We start from the raw sequence: 18,870 nt of genomic DNA, 5'->3' as shown, positions 1-18,870 counted from the left end.
CTGGATATTCATTCCTGGGATCTTTCAGAGAAGTTGAAGTGTGAGTCCTTTGACTTCTCATGCTATCTGGCCAACCTAACTAGATTTACCCTAGGAAATGAAGAAGATTGTGCTAATTGACTTTGGATGGTGAATAACAAATGTGAGAATCCAACTACTGACGGTTTCTTTGTCACTGAGGGAGAGAAATACTCTTTCTCAAAGTGGTCATTAAAGGTCAGCTGCAGCTTACAGGCTCTAAATGCAAAAAAATTCTGGGCTCGGAAAGGGATATAGTGACACAGAAAAGAAAGGGCAGTCACATTGTGGGTTTAAGGTCCCACGGCTTCTGGAAGTGAAAAGGCACGGAGAGGAAAACTATTTACAATCACAAAGCAGCAGTTCCTAGAAAAAGGCATTGCACAAGATTAGTGTGTCATCAGTTAACATGTAATATCAGAAATGCTTCTATTACCCCCACTTGGTCTGACAAACAAACTAAATAAACCTTGAACAACAACACACACAAAATGCTGGTAGAACACAGCAAGCTAGGCAGCATCTATAGGGAGAAGTGATGTCGATGTTTCAGGCCGAGACCCTTCGTCAGGACTAACAGAAAGGAAAGAAGAAAAAAAATAAACCTTGAGCTGTAGTTAATCACAAGTTAACACTGGAAATGCAGCTTACTTCCATGGTAAAATATTACATACGATTTAAATGCGGGGCCTGATTGAAAAGGGAGAGCCTCGGGCCCAGAGGCAAGGGTTGGGCCGGTTCTGTTTGCTGCTCTGCGACGTTTACTCGGCTCTGCACTGAACTGACGCTGCGGCCTGTTCCCACTGTCTTCACGCCTGGTTTCTTGTCTGTAGACTCACTTTCATTCTGAATGCTATTTGCTTACTTTTATTGTCTGCACAACTTGCTTTGTCTACACATTGTGTGTCTGACAGCCTTTTTTTCTACTGGATTCTTTTGGGTTTCTTAGTTATGTGGCTGCCTGTAAGGAGATGAATCTTAAAGTTGCATAATGTCTACGTACTTTGATAATAGATGTACTTTGAACTTAGAACATAATATGAGGAAAAATGATTGACCACATCAATCCTTCCCTAGATTTTGCATATCTTCCTTTCATCTACTCACCATATAATTTATAAATGGAAGATGTAATCAAGTACGCAATGTACACCATTAAACCTCAGTCCTCAAGAATGTTGCTGCCTTGAGCTGCTGTACTAATTCAACTCTATCTATTCAGTATAATAGGGAGTTCAAGGTTGATGGTGATATTAAGACTCATGGATTGCTGAACGTGTTGTTGCTATTGGTTCCTGGATAATGTGCCGATATTGTTAACCATTACTGAAATGCTAACATTAGTATCCAAGCAACTAACCTTACACATCACTGCTGTGGGTCATTGGGAAAGGCAGATTTCAATGGAAAAGAAAATCGGGGTGTATATAACAGGTAGCTGACCCAGTACCACCCATTTGGTGCCTTTACCAATGTTTATTGTTTAAAGTATGTTTCTTAATAGGAATAACACGGACACTAGGCACTATTCATGATATTAAATTGAGCTGTTCCTATTTCAGAAATTAATATTTTTCATGCTGCCAGCTCGTCTCTTTGAATTAGGTTTGGCTGTTACACGTGTGGTGAATAAAATATAATTTACAGATTTTCATAACTTCTCTACTTTATCTGCTGACAAGGGAGGTGCACAGAACAGCAAGTTAGCTCCTGCACCTGTGAATACAAATGTACTTTTGGACACTATTGCACGTCCTCATTGAATCCAGACTAGCAACACCATCAGATATATTTTACTGGATGGCCTTTGAGCGCACTGCTTTCTGAGTGTTTGAAGTGAAGTACAGCAAAATCTCAAGGTTTTAAGTAACCAATGTGGGCACCATAATAGACATTTTTATACACATTTACTTTCACGTTTTCTTTTCATTCCCATGTTTCGATCATTTCTTTTGACTTTACACTCTAAATGTATCTTCCTACCTAACTTCTGTGTATTTATTTATATATTAATGTTTGATTTCCTTCGCTGCTTTTAGCAGCCTTCCACTTACCTAACTTGGCTTTGATTCTTGGATTTCACAGCATGAAGATTATTGTACAGGTCACAAACTGTGATGATGGTGCATTGAACGTGCTCTATGTGGTGAATTGCAGGGGGAGGAATTCAGATGATAGTGATGTTAATGCACTGCTTGCAATGCTATTGCTAACATTGCTTTATGATAGGGGTCCATCATTAAGCACCCCCATCACCCAGGTTGTGCCTTCTTCCCATCAGGAAGGGGGCACACACTCAGCAACTCAGGAACAGCTTCTTCCCCTCTGCCATCCAATTTCTGAATGGACATTGGGCCCATGAATGCTAGCTCACTAATTTGTTTTTATTTATTTCTGCGTTTGCACTACTTATTTTAACATAACTTTAAAATATATATATTTTCTGTAATTCACTTTTTTCTATATTTATCATAAATATTTTCAATTCTTTTGTTCTGGACACCAGTGACTACCAAGAATAGTCTGGTTGGCAACCGGGAATAGTCCGGTGATAGCATGGAGAGACTGGGGACAGCCAGGAAAGACCGGCACCGGGGGTGTCGGGATTGGCAGTCCGGGCACCAGCTCAGAAGAGCACCCACTGCTTGAAGCTTCTAGTTTATACAGAGAAACATACCCTCGGGGTCCTCCGAGAGGAAGGGAGAATGATAGACCGAATCGGACGGATACAGTTAATTACAGGGAACGACTATGACCAAGAGCTAGGATAAGAGGCTCTGAGTGTTCAATGTGCTGGTGTGGGAGAGCGTTTTCCAGCATTAAAGGTTTACGAGTCCACCAAGCAAAGTTGAAGTGCTATTCCATCCCAGTGGATGAAGATGACATTACTTCACCAAGCACAGAAGATGTGGTCTTTTCAACCACTGATACACAAGCCACAGCGATTCACTCTGGAGAGAGTCATCGTACTCCAGGTCAGGTTGCAGACCATAATACCCAGGTAGATCCTTCGCCTGATGGCGGTGGTGAGGAGGTAGAGAAGAAGAGGAAGGTCAAGTGGCCAGCAATGGCAGATGAGAAGGCTTGGCGTGTTTTTGATGAGGATATCAGTGTGATGTTGGAGAACACTCTCAGGGGAACATCAAAGAGAAAGTTGGAAGTGATGGGTGATATGATTTACGATGTTGGAAAGTACCGGTGTGGTTTGGTTGAGTTGAAAAAGCAAAGCCTACACAGCAACCAAGCAGGTGCCAGAAGGAGGTTAGTAGGTTGAGGAGGGAGCTTAGATTGTTGAGACAGAGGTGGAAGGTAGTAAGTGAGGGTGACAAGCCAGGGCTCGCTGATTTCCAAGAGCAGTTTCGATTAAAGTTAGCATCACTCCATCGTGCAGAGTCACAGCGTAAAAAGAGAAAGAAGAGAGAGAAGGCAAGAAAGATGTTCTTTGAGAACCCTCACCAGTTCACAAAGAGATTGTTTGAACAAAATAAGAGCGGGAAGCTTAACATCTCTCAACAAGAACTTGAGGATCACCTGACAAGCACTTACTCTAACGAACAGCAGGAGGCTCCTTTGCTTGACATTTCCGGGCTTGTGAAGCCTACTGAGCCAGGAGTGAAGTTCGATCTGTCAGAACCCAAACTGGCAGAAGTTGAACCATTCATCAGAAAGGGAAGGTCAGGTTCAGTGCCAGGACCTAATGGAGTGCTGTATAAGGTGTTCAAGAAGTGTGAAGAGCTGAGTAAATACTTGTGGAGATTGTTAAAGGTGGTGTGGAAACAAGGTGTTGTTCCTTTGTCATGGAGTGAGGCTGAAGGAGTATACATCCCCAAGGAAGTGAATTCTACTACATTGAATCAGTTCCGACCAATTTCACTCCTGAATATAGAGGAGAAGATTATGTTTCTAGCAGAAAGTATATCTTCATTTGTGATAGAGAATGGATTGGCAAATACATCTGTGCAGAAGGCTGGAATACCAGGCTTCCCGGGATGCCTTGAACACACTAGTATGATATAGCATACCATCCAGGAGTTGAAAAGGTTGAGAAGAAATCTGGCTGTAGTTCGGCTTGATCTTGCAAATGTATATGGTTCTGTTCCCCATGTCTTGATTGAGTTTGCGATGGAATTCCTATGGATTCCTGCTAAGGTGAGGAACTTCGTAACACAGTACTACAATGATTTCCGGATGAGGTTTTCCACTCAGCAAAGCTAGGTGGCAGAGCTTGAATGTTGGAATCCCAATGGGATGTGCGATTTCGCCCATCTTTTTTGTGTTATCCATGGAGGTCATTGTGAGGGCTGCAGAATCAGTGGGGCCAGGTGTCGCATTTGATGGCGGAAGGGAGTTGCCATCAATACGAGCGTTCATGGACGATCTCACCCTTTTGGATCATAGCACAGAGGCAGTGAGAAGTGTACTATCTAGACTTGTGGAGCTAATGGATTGGGGAAGAATGAAGTTCAAAACCAAGAAGTCAAGGAGTCTTGTTCTTAGGAGAGGAAAGCTGGTTGACTTTCATTTCACCCTTTGTGCAGAGGAGATTCCATCCATTCAGGACCAACCAGTTAAGAGCCTTGGGCGATGGTACACAGAGGAGCTGAGAGACACCAAGAGGGTTCAAGAGACAGGAGAACAGATCAGCAGAGGTCTGATGTCTGTCGACAAGTGTGGCTTGCCTGGCAAGTTGAAGTTGTGGTGCTTGCAGTACAGACTGATGCCACGGATAATGTGGCCACTAACTGTCTATAAAGTGGCAATGTCCCATGTTGAGGCAATGGAATGGAAGAAGAACAAGTATGTGAAGAAGTGGCTTGGAGTACCGAGCAGCCTCACTAATATTGCAATTCACAGTAACCAGACAAAGCTTACCATCCCAGTGCAATCCCTTGTTGAAGAGGTCAAGGTAGCCAAGGCAAGATCATTCTTGATGCTTCGAGACTCAAAAGACCCTGTCATCAAGAACACCCAGCCAGATGTGAGATCAGGCAGGAAGTGGTCAGCTCGGGCAGCAGTTGATGAGGCAGAGTCTAGATTGAAGCACAAGGAGAAGGTTGGGGCTACCCAGCCGGGCTGCCAGGGACTTGGATGGACAACCCACAAGTGGTGGTCATCTTCTACAGGTAAGGAGCATCATGAGCTTGTAACACGTGAAATACGAGAGGTAGAAGAGGAGAAGAGGTTAGCTAAAACAGCTGGCCTGGCCAAACAAGGGGCTTGGACCTGGTGGGAAAATGTTGAACAACGACATCTATCTTGGAATGTCCTGTGGCAGATGGAACCGCTCCGCATTTCTTTTCTATGCAGAGCAGCGTATGAACTGCTCCCAACACCTGCCAAACTCAGCACCTGGTATGAAGATAAGACAGACAGGTGTGCTGCTTGTGGCGAGAAGGGAACACTTCAATATATTTTGAGTGCATGCAGAGACAATCTTTCCCAGCGGCATGTACACTTGGAGACATAACAATGTTCTCAAGGTTGTAACAGAAGCGGTTGAGCAGAGAGTACTGCAGCACAACTTATCTCATGCCTCATGCTGCACGGAACATCGCATATCATTTGTAAAAGAAGGCTCCAAGTCAAGGGTATACAGCGCAGGCCCACGATCAAGCATACTTTCTTCAGCCAATGATTGGTGTGTCAAGGCCGACCTGGATGGGAAAGGCAGTTTCCCGGAGCAAATAGCTTTCACCACATTGCATCCAGATATAATTGTATGGTCTGACACCAGTAGAGAAGTGGTTATTGGTGAACTCACAGTCCCCTGGGAAGACAACATCGATGAAGCCCGTGAGCACAAGTTAACCAAGTATGCAGAATTAAGATCAGAGTGCAGAGACAGAGGGTGGAAGGTCTCATGCTATCCATTCGAAGTAGGTTGCCGTGGCTTTATTGCGTTCACTTTCCAGAAGTGACTGTGTGACCTTGGCTTCACTAGAAGAGAGATCAAGTCAACCAGCAGGGCTGTAGCTGAGGCAGCAGAGGCAGGATCATCATGGGTGTGAACCAAGTACGTCCAGAGGGGCAGACAGTCGGACAGTGTATCCATCTTTTGCAAACCCTTCAGTAGTTGCATAGACACCTGAAGAGTAGACTATCTGTTGGATGGAAGTGACCAACAACTCTGATAGAGGCAGTTGCCAAGTTTTTAAGCTCCTCAGTGGGAGGTGGTGCTTTAGCACTGCTGGCCCACCACCTTGAGGGAGTCTTGATCATAAACGGGCCGAAACTCCTGAAGACAGGTGGCAGATCAACTGATGATCCCACTGGTGATAGCACAGGACAGTTAACATCTTAGTCCACGTGTATTTTCAATTCAATTCTATATTGCATTCTTCTGCTGCTGCAAAGTTAACAAATTTCACAACATATTGCCAGTAATAGTAAGCCTGATTCTGATTCTGACACTTGGATGAATTAAAGAAGAACTATGATGATCTTGATGCAGCCACAATAAATGTTATCCTGTGTATAAATGAAAACAGGTTGCATATCAGTATTGGGCTTGAACAGGGTTGTGTGGAGATCTAGTTTCTAAATTATAGCATGGTTCATTAAGCATTATTCTGTGCGTGTATTTATCAGAGAAAATAAGTCTATTAAAGTTTCCCTATTTATGAATGAAAGCCATAAAAATCAGAACATGGAAGGAAGACAAAGCAAACCTGTAGAAGCATAACGTCCAGTGCAAACAGTCTCAACTATACCCTTACACTGGACTATTCTTTCCAAAATGAGTGTAAATCTTCCTGTAGCATGCTGACATTTGAGCCTTTATTATTAATACTGCTTATTTTGCATTCATAGCATTTGGGGGATAAAATGCATCAACTATGAAGCTTAATAAAATAGAAAAAAATGTTTTTTTAATCTTTCATGAGAGGTGATTGATCTGAGCCTTTCTCCCAGCTGAAAACCTTCAGCATTTTCTTTTTGTTTTTCAGGTTTTCCAGCATCTGCCTTGAGATCCTGTGCTGATCTTTACCTAAGATGATAATGAAGATGTTCTAGCAAGGGCTACTTCAGCACACCTCTCATCTTCTGCTCATAGGCACACAGACAGGAGAACCTGGTTCAAGTGTTGCAGATTTACTTTGACCATGCTTTCTTCAAGAGTGGATCCCTACTGGGAGGCAAATTGGTGATATCGACAAATTTATTCGCTGTTATTGACTTGATGCTTTATGCAAGTGAATTAAATAGCAGTTGGAGGATTGTGCTGCACAAGACATATTTGTTATTAATTTTTAAGACTAGCTCTCCATTTTAAGGCAATTTATGATATTTTTGTCATTCACTTCTGCTGCTGTTGGATTGTTGACAGCTGTCTGTTTATGTTGCTGTTGGTTAGTTAGCGCCTGTTTATGGACGTTGTGAAGCACAAAGCCTCACAGCAGTTTCTTTCACAGCTAAAGGTGGAATTAAGTGATAGGAAACTGAATCTGTCAGAACTGAGGCTGAAGCACAAAGCAGGAACAAACAGCACAACCAGACCTTAAGAAGTTATAGGTTTAATGCTGAATGATTGGGAGAGAGCAGGTGGTTGGTCATTATGAACGGTTTTGTGCTGAGAGCACATCTCTGTGGGAAGCCCATATTTCTGATAAATCTGATCCCGACAGCCTGCTGTTTATCTCTTTGCAATCCTTCTGCTTACACATTTCTTAAAGCAAATATATAGAGCTGGCAAAATAAAGAATGAGAAAGAAATAAGTAATTGCCTGGGAGCTTAGTAAATAGACATGGAGCAAAGTAGGAAAGAGAGGAATCCATCTTTACTTCTGTACTTCCATGCAAAGTTTTTAATTTGAATGAGTCAGGAGGTGCAAGGGACATTCAAGGACAAGGTAGAAAATGAGTACTGATATATGAGAAACTCGCAGCTACAGGTATTTGTTCTGAACATTTCCCCCAACTTTCCTCTGCCCTTCTCCTGACTGAAGCCAGTGCTCAAGACATTGTCCATTGAATTAGTATATTAAAGTCAAAGTGCATCTACATTCAATGGCCACTTTCTCAGGTACACCCATACAACTGCTAGTTCATGCAAATACCTAATTAACCAAGCATGTGGCAGCAACTCAATATATAAAAGCACACAGACATGATCAATAGGTCCAATTGTTGTTCAGGTCAAACAACAGAACAGGGAAGAAAGTGACATTGACAGTGGAATGATTGTTGGTGCCAGACGGGGTGGTCTGAGTATTTCAGTAATAATATATTACTACAGGGTGCAGTTTTAAGGATCTGCGTCACAAAAGGTTTTTGGAAGGTTGCATGGGATATGGGAACATTTGGAAGTGAGTAGGCATCCAAGTTTACTGTCAAAGGGAGGGGTCAGGGAGTCAAATAAATGCATTATGAAGTGCCAATGGGTGGGTGCATTACATTTTGTAACTCCAAAGCATAAAACCAACTGAAAGAAAAACACAGAGCCAGGAATAACATGTATGATCTTCGTTTTACTTTTCAGCGAGGTGGTGGCATAGCAATGTACTGCTGGCAGTTATCAAAATATCAATGAATTTGCAACAGTAGCACAAACATTGCCGATGTTGATAGCATACTCATATGTTCTTCTCCTTCTCACATTCCGCCTCTCATTTATCCCACAATTACTAATGAGCTACATGATGCAGTAATGTAAACATGAATCCTTCCTCCAGATTCATCAAAACTTCAAATAGGTCAGAACTATCAGCTGACTAGACAGCAGGCAGCGAACTAGTGAACAGGGAGAATTTTCTTTTTGTTACTCAGTTATTTCACTTTTGTTATAGCTGATCTCTTTGTGCTCTTTGTGAATGTGTCAGGAAATGTAGAGGAGGCTCGACTCAAACACAAAGCGGTGGAGATGATTTAGAGATGAGCTATCACTTTTAATAATAAACTGTAAAATAACAAACCATGAGGGGCCACCAAACAAGAGAGAACAGAGACTTAACATGACAAGGTAACTAAGTAACTGAACTGGTTGAGGCTGCCTGGTTCGTATGAATGAACAAGGATTGTAGATGAGTGCAGGGTTTAAATAGGCTGCAGGTGATGAGTTGAGAATGAGTGACAGGTGACTCCTATTAGCTGGATGGAAACTGCGGGGGGGGGGTGGGGGGCACCACCTGTACAGGCCTGACAGGAACCCTTTCCTAGACTGGCACCTGACTGTCAAGGATGATCTGGATGGGCCCAGTGGAGATCCTCATTGAGCGATGGATGCAAACTGATACTGTACAGCACCCAAGACCTCTCCACTGGGCTACACCCTTCAACTTAACCAGGTACTGCACACCCCATCTATGAAGATGTAAATACATCAACTGGCAAACTGTGTACACTAGATCACCTTCCACTATCCTTGGTTCTGGAGGTGCAGGCTCAGGTGGTTGTCGTTGTGGATATCCCTTGAGGTCGAGGATGATGGTCTTCGTCCCGTTGATCTATCATAGAGCGAAGACGCCCGTGCATGTATATGTTTAACGTGTACTTGATGTTGCACTCCAAGAAGCACACGATAGATACTTCACAAGTCAACCAACTGATTCCAATGGCATGGAAACCACGACGATTGGAGCTGATGGATCTGTTGCAGCATTCATCCGCTTTCACAGCCGCTGAGTTCGAAGTAACTTCATCTGCCTGTTCCACCATTGAGGTCTTGGTTGGATTGTTCTTTGTCAGGACCTCACCCTCGACCTTACCGCCATGGGTGACCCTCCCAGGAGTATAGCTCCAGACGGCATCGCTCTCGGGATCTTAGGACCACACAAGCTTCTCCACCACGACAAGGTGACAGTACATGGAATCAGGTGGTTGAGTGGTCTATGAACAACAGGCTTGATGTAGGACAGGTGGAAGGTAGGTGTGATCCTGAGGAATGGTGCCAGCTGGAGATGGTAAGTGACTGGATCGACACGATGGGTAAACTTAAAAAGACCAATAAAGTGGGGTGTGAGCTGATGGGTAGTAGGTGAGCAGAGGCAGATCTCGGGTGGCGTAGTCTGGCTGGGCATTGATGGTGGCTAGAATGGTTCTCTATGCTTCTTCCAAGTATTCCAGCAGTGGAAGATCAGGGCCTCCATTGGGATCTCCATTGGTGGCTCCTCTACGGGGAACAATGGGGGATTGTAGTCATGAAGCACGTCAAAGGTGACATACTCATTCAAAGTTCAAGTTGAAAGTAAATATATTATCAAAGTACATAAATGTCACTATATACAAACCTGACATTTGTTTTCTTGTGGGCACACACAGTAAATCTAATAAACACCATAGAATCAATGAAAGACTGCACCCAACAGGAATGACACACGAACAATGTGCAGAGGACGATAAAATGTGCAAATACAAAAGAAAAAGAAATAGCAATATATAAATAAGTAATGAATATCGAGAACATCGGATGAAGACTCCTTGAATGTGAGTCCATAGGTTGTGGGAGCAGTTCAGAGATGGGGTAAATAAAGTTGAGTGAAGTTATCCCCTGTAGTTCAAGAGCCTGATGGTTGAGGGGTAACAGCTGTTCCTGAACCTGCTGGTGTGGACCCTGAGTCTCCTGCACCTTCTTCCTGATGGCAGTAATGAGAAGAGAGCATGTCCAGGGTGGTGGGGGCCCTTGATGATGGATGCTACTTTCTTATGACAGCACTCCATTTAGATGTGCTCACTGGTGGTGTGGGCCTTACCCATGATGTACTGGGCTGTATCCACTACTATTTGTTGTTCCTTTCTTTGAAGGACATGAATTTTTTCCCTACCAGGCTGTGATGCAACCAGTCAATATACTCTCCACCATATCCCTATAGAAGTTTGTCAAAATTTTAAAGATCATGCTGAATACTTGCAAACCTCTAAGGAAGTAGAGGCACTGCTGTGCTTTCTTTGTAATTTTACTTGAGTGCTGGGTCAAAGCAGACACTCTGAAATAATAACAGCAAGGAATTTAAAGTTGCTGACTCTTTCCACCTTTGACCCCCTGATGAGAACTGGCTCCTGGACCTCCAGTTTCCTCTCCTGAAGTCAATAATCAGCTCCTTGGTCTTGCTCCTCCATGCTGATTCATCACCTCCTTTGATTCAGCCTACAATGGCGATGTCATCAGCAAACTTAAATATGGCATTGGAGCTGTGCTTAGCCTCAGTCAGAAGCGTAGAATGAGTAGAACAGGGGGCTAAGCACCCAGTCTTGTGGTGAAGCCGTGCTGATGGAGATTTTGAATAGGTGTCATTGCCAATCCAAACAGACTGGGGTCTGCAAGTGAGAAAATCGAGGATCCAATTGCACAAGGAGGTACGAGGGGTGGTTGATAAGTTCGTGGCCTAATGTAGAAGGAGTCAATTTTAGAAAACCCAGCACATTCATTTTTCAACATAGTCCCCTCCTACATTTACACACTTAGCCCAGCGGTCGTGGAGCATACGGATCTTGGACCTCTAGAAAGTGTCCACAGCATGGGTGATTGATAAGTTCGTGGCCTAAGGTAGAAGGCGATGAGTTATACAGCTCTCATTACATGCACGTGCAATTCAACTCTTCAAGTGATTATGCAGAGAGTTTGAAGGTAATAACTCATCTCCTTCTACCTTTAAACTAGATTTGCAGGGGGAGGGGAACCAGAGTGTTAGAGCAGATGATGAGGTGGAGGAGGATAAAGGTCATGCCAAGACTGCTTGTGTGGACAGAAATCAAAGGTTTGCATGTGATAGGAATGTTCCCAGGTGCCAAACTGAAGAGACTGGGGAAGAGGCGTCTGGCTCTCAAATAGAGAAAGACAGGAGACAACGTGTGAGGGAGGATAGGCAGGTGATAGAGAAGGGATGCGCTCAGACCTAATGTTTGAGATATCTCTACTTTAACGCAAGGAATGTTGTGAACAAAGTGGATGAGCTTAGAGCGTGGATCAGTTATAGAGACTTGGATGGCTCAGGGACAGGAATGTTTACTTCAAGTGCCGGATTTTAGATGTTTCAGAAAGGACAGGGAGGGAGGCAAAAGAGGTAGTGTCATGGCTGCAGAAAATGTGGACGCCATGGAGGGATTGTCTACGGAGTCTCTGTAGGGGAGATTAGGAACAGGAAGGGGTCAATAACTTTACTGGGGATTTATTTATAGGCTGCCCAATAGTAACAGGGATCTCGAGGAGCAGAAAGGGAAACAGATCTTGGAAAGGTATAATAATAACAGAGTTGTCGTGATGGGAGATTTTAATAGATTGACATCTCCCTAGAGTAAGGGGTTTAGATGGGGTGGAATTTGTTAGGTGTGTTCAGGAAGGTTTCTTGACACAATATGTAGATAAGCCTGCAAGAGGAGAGGCTGTACTTGATTTGGTATTGGGAAATGAACCTGGTCAGGTGTCAGATCTCTCAGTGGGAGAGCATTTTGGAGATAGTGATCATAGTTCTATCTCCTTTACCATATAATTGGAGAGAGATAGGAACAGACAAGTTAGAAAAATGTTTAATTGGAGTAAAGGGAATTATGAGACAATCAGGCAGGGAATTGGAAGCTTAAATTGGAAACAGGTGTTCTCAAGGAGAAGTACAGAAGAAATGTGGCTAATGTTCAGGGACTATTTGTGTGAAGTTCTGCATAGGTACGTTCCAATGAGACAGGGAAGTTATGGTAGGGTGCAGGAACCATGGTGTACGAAGGCTGTAATAAATCTGGTCAAGAAGACAAGAAAAGCTTACAAAAGGTTCAGAGAGATAGGTAATGTTAGAGATCTAGAAGATTATAAGGCTAACAGGGAGGAGCTTAAGAATGAAATTAGGAGAGCCAGAAGGGGCCATGAGAAGGCCTTGGTGGGCAGGATTAAGGAAAACCCCAAGGCATTCTACAATTGTGTGAGGAGCAGGAGGATAAGACGTGAAAGAATAGGACCTATCAAATATGACTGTGGGAAAGTGTGTATAGAACCGGAGGAAATAGCAGAGGTACTTAATGAATACTTTACTTCAGTATTCACTATGGAAAAGGATCTTGGTGATAATAGTGATGACTTGCAGCAGATTGAAAAGCTTGAGCATGTAGATATTAAGTAAGAGGATGTGCTGGAGCCTTTGGAAAGCATCAAGTTGGATAAGTCGCCAGGACAAGACGATATGTACCCCAGGACACTGTGGGAGGCGAGGGAGGAGATTGCTGAGCCTCTGGCAATGATCATTGAATCATCAATAGGGACGGGAGAGGTTCCAGAGGGTTGGAAGGCTGCGAATGTTGTTCCTTTATTCAAGAAAGGGAGTAGAGTTAGACTAGGAAATTATAGACCAGTGAGTCTTACTTCAGTGGTTGGTAAGTTGATGGAGAAGATCCTGAGAGGCAGGATTTATGAACATTTGGAGAGGTATAATATGATTAGGAATAGTCAGCATGGCTTTGTCAAGGGCAGGTCGTGCCTTACGAGCCTGATTGAATTTTTTGAGGTTGTGACTAAATATATTGATGAAGGAAGAGCAGTAGATGTAGTGTATATGGATTTCAGCAAGGCATTTGATAAGGTACCCCATGCAAAGCTTATTGCGAAAGTAAGGAGGCATGGGATCCAACGGGACATTGTTTTGTGGATCCAGAACTGGCTTGCCCAGAGAAGGCAAAGAGTGGTTGTAGACGAGTCATATTCTGCATGGAGATCGGTCACCAGTGGAGTGCCTCAGGGATCTGTTCTGACACTGTAGTGTTCTCGCTCAGGTGTAAGAGAACTCTGAACTAAACACCGAGGTAAACCGTAGTCAATGATGACAGGATCGCAGTAAGATTAACCATTTACTGTTCACTCTTCCACATTAACGTATGATGAAAACTGTTGATAAAACAATACAAAATATGTACAGTATTTGTTTCCTTCTTGATATCACATTTACATCGTAAATACTTGCAAAAGTAAAACTACAACAACTACATTACATTAAAATGCAACATACAGTCAGAATCTACCTACGCCATCGACTGCTTTAAATACACTTCAACACAAACTATCCGCAACTCTTTAAATAACAAAAACATAACCTTATCAACCGTCATTACTTTTAACAGAATCAGCGTTAACATTTTTAATTCAACATATCGATTATCTCATGAACTTACGGCGTTGCTTCACTGATGTTTCTAGTGCGTAGAAAGAAAACTTTTCTTGCGCTGATCCTGCACATGTGAGCCCCCTCCTTCCCGTTTCTCCAAACCGGTATTTTCCCACAAGACGCGGCAAAACCGGGTGTGACATCATCGCATGCCGCGATATATCACAGACAACGAATTTACTTTAAACAATCTTAACTTTAACTAGAAAATGATAACAAATGAATTACTAAAGTGAAAATATTATAAACTAAACAAATGCCTTAAAGGCAACACACTCCCCGCTTGACCTTCGTAGGGTCACAATGAACATAATACAAAACTTCAGTCTCTAAATCAGTTGTTGGGTAGAAGTAGAATGACTTCTGTAACTGGCCTTTTCACATCACCTTGGTCAGTAGTTTTCAACTCAACCTTCCTGACATGCCCATCCCTACTAGGGAATGTGGCAGTGATTCTGGCCATTGGCCAGCTGTTGCGGGTGATTTGCTTGTCCCTGAGCAGGACTAAATCTCCAACTTGAAGATTCCTGCAGGGTTCTGTCCACTTTTGTCTGTGTTGCAACAAAGGTAGATATTCCTGTCTCCAATGAGACCAGAACCGATTTGCCAGAGCTTGGACCTATCTCCATTGCTTTGTGTACAAATCCTTATCAGAGAAGTCCCCTGGTGGAGGGGAAGCTCCTGCCTTCTGCGTAAGGAGCATTGATGGCGAGAGTATGAAGGGGTTTTCCGGGTCAGAAGACACTGGTAGGAGTGGTCGTGCATTTATAATGGCTGTGACCTCTGCCATTAGTGTGCACAGTACCTAGTGGGTCAATCAGGTGCGTTGCTGCAGAAACATTGAATCAAGAATTCTTCTGGCGATACCAATCATCCGCCCCCATGCGCCTCCCATGTGAGAGGCGTGTGGTGTGTTGAACTCCCAGTTGCATCCCTGCTGACTGAGGTACTTTTGCACCGTTTTGTCCATCCCCAGCTCCTTTGATGCTCCAACAAAGTTCGTGCTGCAATCAGACCTTAACTGTCTTGCAGGGCCTCTTAGTGCAAAGAAGCACCTGAGACCGTTAATGCAGCTGGATGTAACCAAAGATTTGATTACCTCAATGTGTACCGCTCTTGAACTCATGCAGCTAAACATGATGGCCCACCGCTTGCTCTCTGCTTGTCCTCCTCTGGTGCGTCTCATAATGATAGTCCAGGGACCAAATACGTCGAGCCCCACATATGTAAAAGGAGGGCAGGCTTCGAGGCGTTCTGGTGGGAGGTCAGCCATACGTCGAGCTTCCAACTTGCCTCGCAGTTTCCTGTAGGTTACACATTTATGAAGTACTGAATTGATTAGTGTTTTACCTCCCAAGATCCACAGTCCCGCTGCCCTTATTGCTCCTTCCGTCAGGTGACGGCCCTGATGCTTTACCTGTTCATGGTGATGGCGAGTGAGCAGTAAGGACACATGGCTGTCTTTGGGCAGAATTACTGGACTCTTTTCTGCAGCTGGAAGTTGGGACTGTATTAATCGGCCTCAGATGCAGATGATATCGTTCTTCAGGATCGGGCTGAATTTCCTCAAAGGGCTGTCCTTTGGTATTGGTTTATTAATTTGGAGAGCTGAAAACTCCCCTGCAAAAGCCGCTCTTTGAGTTGCTTTAAAGATAACGGCCTTTGCCTGGGCCAGTTCGTCCGCAGTGCGAAGGAAGTTACATTTGTGCCATAAGAAACAGAGGAAATTGCGATGATCCTCCTGTACTAAGAAACTATGGAACATCTGCTGGATGTCCAGTAAGATTGCGACCTTCTCCTTCCGGAAGCGCAGCAGGACCCCGAGAAGGGTATTGTTAAGGTCGGGGCCTGTAAGGAGCACGTCATTAAGGGAGATACTAGTGCACTGAGCACTGGAGTCAAAGACCACCCTGATCTGATTGGGCTTTTGTGGGTGGTAAACCCCAAATGTTGGGAGGTACCAGCACTCCTCACCTTCTCTCAGTGGCGGTGCTACTTCAGCATGTCCATTAACGAAGATCTTCTCCATAAATGCTACGTATTGTTGCTGCATCTCAGGTTTCCTTTTCAGGGTTTTTTGCAAGGACGTGAACCGCTTGACTGCCTGCTCTTTGTTGTTTGGCAAGCACTGGCGTGGTTCTCTGAAAGGTAGTGGGGCGACCCAATTATTTGCTTCATCTCTGAAGACCTTGGTGTCCATTATTTTTAAGAAAATGACGTCTTGAGCTGATGGAGCAAGTTTATTATCATGCTCAGTTTGAACGAAGACTGACTGACCCAGCATCTTGTCGGTTACTTTACATTTGTTAAAGCCTTGTCGTGCTTCCTTGATACACATGAAACTTTTGCAGGGTTGAAAAATTGAATGGCGGCCACTCTCTAGCACATTGGTCTTGAGTGTGTTAACTGTCGGTTTGTGTATATTGCCAGGGCACACCTCTCCTATCACCACCCAGCCCAGATCCAGGCGTTGGGCAAAGGGGGCGTCGTGTGGTCCATTGACCTACTGCCTAACCTTGTGCACCTGGAGAGCATCTCTTCCTAATAGCAGGAGTATTTCTGCTTTTGGATCCAGTTCTGGGATGTGCTTGGCAATGTGGTGGAGATGTGGCTGGTGTAGCACTGCACTTGGCGTCGGGATCTCAGTGCGGTTATTCAAAATTTCATTGTACTCTAAGAGTGGAGGGAGACAGATAACGACTTTACCATCCAGGGACTCGAGCTGGAAGCCTTCTGCCTTCCTTCCATAAGTTTCCACGCTGCCTGAGCAAGTTCTAAGGTAGTATGGGAACTGATTACTCTCAATGTGGAACAAATCACAGAACTCTGGTCTGATTAGTGAGCGATTGCTCTGATTGTCCAGAATCACATAGGCTTTGATGGCCTTGTCTTTGGCTCCCTTAGGGTACACCTTAGTGAGACAGATCTTTGCACAAGAACGGCTTGACTGAGCTTGACCGCAAACTTCTGTACAGCTCGAGCTGACAACAGTTGTCCTGGAGTGAGCCTCTCCCTCCCCGCCGTCCTGTTGTGGGGATGAAGGAGCTTTGTCGGTTTGCGGTAATGGGCCGGGATGCATGGCCCCATCGTGATTAGTGCTATTACATTCTGGGCACTTCACGGCGATCGTACACTCTCTAGCAAGGTGAGAGGTAGAGGAACAGCATTTAAACATTTTTTTTTCTCCTTGAGAAGGGCCATCCTCTCTTCGAGGGGTTTTTCCCTAAACATTCTGCATTTTTTGAATGGGTGGGGTTTGTTATGCAATGGACAATTCTTGCTAGGGTCATTGTTAGTTGTAAAGGCTTCAGTCTTAAGCACTGAGATAGGTTTATTAATATTGAAATTATTCAAAGTGGATTTAACTGGCTTGGTGTAAATTGTACTGCTATCTGGACTCATGAAGCTAGGGTCATTTCGCTTCTTCGCCTCCTTGCACACAAACCTAGTGAAATACTCAAAGGGAGGAAATCGACCATCGTTCTCTTCCTTGTACTCTGAGCCAACAGACACTCACCTCTCCTGCAGCCCAAATGGAAGTTTGTCCATGATTTGTCTAATCCCATATGGAGTATCTAGGTATAATAGACCAGTTAAGTAGCCATCTTCTTTGGCGCCTTGAATCTCCATGAGTAAATCTCCGAGCTCTCTTAACTTAGTGTGGTCCTTGGCTGACACCTTAGGAAAATTTTCCAGACGTCGGTATAGTGCCGCTTCAATAATTTCGGGGGCCGCATAGCCCTCCCAAAGTCTCTCCCATGCTTTGCGTAAGGCTAGCTTGGGGTTGTTGATGTACACTGAACGTATGCGTCTCACCTGTTCGCATGATTCTTTTCTCAGCCATTTCGCCATAAGATCCAACTCTTGGGTTGCTCCGAGCTGGACTCCGTTGATAGCGTTGGTGAATGTGGAGTACCATGCACAGTAATTTTCAGGTTTATCGTCAAACTGGTATAGTCCTGAAGTGATGAGATCTCGTCATGCTAAATACTGTGCCATGGGTTCAACTGCAAGTGGCATGCGGGCTGGGGGAATATGTCGGTGGGTATATGACTGAGGGCGTACATCTGTTATGGAATTTGCTGTTCTGAATTCAGCCTTTGCCTTTCTTCTCGCCAAATCTGGTAAGTTTGGTGTCGAGAAGTATTTGTCATCAGCCCTTTCATTCTTGAATTCATTGCGGAGTTGCAAGGGTAAATTGTCTTCCTCGGATGGATGTGGTGCAATTGGGCCTCTCTGAGACTCCTCATGAAATGGGGCATTAGCGTATAAGTATGGAGAGGAAGAACGAATCTTCAAGTCTATTTGAGATCGGACATAGTCGCTTGTGCGTTCCAATCTGATCTTTTCTGAAGTAGATTTTACGTCAACCAGATCATGCATTTCTTCAGCATTTTCTATTAACTCTGCTTCCACCCTGGCAGCTTCTGCTTCTCGGTGTAGCATCAGCACTTCTAACTCTGCTTCTATCATTACCCTTTCCAACTGGTTTTCGGCTTCTCTGGCAGCCGCTTCCATTTTCAATTTTGCTTCTTGTTCGGCGTACAACGCTCGCACCTTGGCGGCTTCTGCCTTAGCTCTTGCATGGGCAGCCTTACTTGATGATGCCCTACTGCCCCTGTTGCTGGATGGCAACAACTTGATACTGGATCGTGTTGTCATTGCAGCACTTGAAACACCTGATAATGTCGCCTTTTCACTGTAGTGTTCTCACTCAGGTGTAAGAGAACTCTGAACTAAACACCGAGGTAAACCGTAGTCAATGAAGACA

The sequence above is a fragment of the Hemitrygon akajei genome, chromosome 4 (assembly GCF_048418815.1).
Source record: "Hemitrygon akajei chromosome 4, sHemAka1.3, whole genome shotgun sequence".
In the NCBI taxonomy this organism is placed as follows: domain Eukaryota; kingdom Metazoa; phylum Chordata; class Chondrichthyes; order Myliobatiformes; family Dasyatidae; genus Hemitrygon; species Hemitrygon akajei.
This window is presented reverse-complemented; position numbering follows the sequence as displayed.